The 1556-nt window shown below is 30.6% G+C and overlaps 1 non-coding gene across 1 annotated transcript; it reads left to right on the top strand.

Annotated features, from left to right (window-relative positions):
* The first annotated feature begins 427 nt into the window (after positions 1 to 427).
* On the top strand, positions 428 to 534 carry LOC111753359 (U6 spliceosomal RNA). Its single transcript, XR_002788166.1, has one exon. It is a non-coding gene; the product is annotated as a U6 spliceosomal RNA (small nuclear RNA).
* The last annotated feature ends 1022 nt before the right edge of the window (positions 535 to 1556 follow it).

Raw genomic sequence — 1556 nt, 5'->3', positions numbered from 1 at the left:
AATAAGAGTCATATTAAATATATAAATCTGTAAAAGATGTTCTTTAAAGTTTTTCTTTATTTTTATTTTTTAGTTTAAGGCAGCATAAAAGTATTTTCCATGAAAAGCAGCAGAAGTGTGCAGAAAGAAATTTTGAAGTGGGCTTGGCATTTGAATAACCCTTCAAACATGAGCAAGTATTTGAAAGACAGATTTGTGAGGAAAGGACATTTTAAATCAGAAAATAAAAATAGGCGCTAAGCAAAATAAGTAAATTAATTAGAAAATAAAAACCTCTGCCAATGACCTTTGGTGTCCTGCAGAGGGAGAGAGTTTGATGTGGTCAGCAGCATCAGGAGAGCTGTCCAAGCTGTCCAGCAGTGGTTGTGATGCAAATGGAGCAACTGAGAACCATTTAAAAAGTGCTCAGGGTTAAAAGGCTTTTGTAGTGCTCGCTTTGGGAGTACATATTCTAAAACTGGAAGGAGACAGAGAAGATTAGCATGACCCCTGTGCAAGGATGACACACAAATTCATGAAGTGTTCCATATTTTTAGCCATTAAGGTACAATACCTAAAAAAAATTTACAGAAGGTTTTTAAACTATGAAACTATGGCAATTAGCTCATTATAAACATATCCCAAGAACAGCAGGAATAGAGAACTTAGGTAGTCTTCTGATTTTACTGTCAACTCACAAATGTAGCAATAACTTTAAATGTTGATTAATTTATCTTATCTAGATTTCACTGAATGTTAACATTGATTATCATTTCAGGTTTAGATATTGTTAATTTACAGTGTATGGATTTAAATGATCATAAAGTGAGGTGACTTTTAAACTGTACCAGTGTTGTAATGCTATATCATATAAAAATGAGCTTAATACCTACAAAGAGCACTTTTGACTTTTCTGAACTACAAACTGAAAATTATTTGTGCTTCTTTCTAAATAATGATACATAATGTTTAATGGCAGGAAAAAGATTTAATGCATTTTTGTAAATTGACTATAGTAGTTTACACACTGAAGATTTTAATTTAAACAGTTCTTTACAAAAAAATTCATACGTTACAATGAATACATACCACCAACCCATCTAAATAGAAAAAAGGCTATTGTGTCAATTTTTACATTCTTTTAACCTCAAGAGGCCATTTTATTCTCACATTTATAAGTATAATGGCATCTTTTGTTAAAGACCCCAAAGAAGGCTTACTTTTTGTTGTAGTTTTGAATATCAAAGCTGAAATGGAAAATATTTAGAATATTAATTTACTGCAAAGTAGCTATGAGACATCTTTAATTTAACATAAATTACATATCTATAAAACCAGATAGTTTGCTAGCAGGCAGTCGTGAGTTCGATGCCCGGTACTGATAAAAAGGAAAAAAAAAGACAAAAAAACCCACATAGTTTACTGAACAAACATAGAATAGTGAAAAATTTGCATTACTTTATACTTTTGCAAATTTAATTTCTTACTTAATTGAAGATTCCTGAATGTACATAATTGCTTATGTATCTAACATTATTTTGTGCTTATTTGGTTGAAGTTAAATCTACTTTCATACT

This window comes from Cavia porcellus, unplaced genomic scaffold (genome assembly GCF_034190915.1).
Source record: "Cavia porcellus strain 051 isolate PalLab524CR breed Dunkin Hartley unplaced genomic scaffold, mCavPor4.1 scaffold_8, whole genome shotgun sequence".
Lineage (NCBI taxonomy): Eukaryota > Metazoa > Chordata > Mammalia > Rodentia > Caviidae > Cavia > Cavia porcellus.
This window is presented reverse-complemented; position numbering and strand designations above follow the sequence as displayed.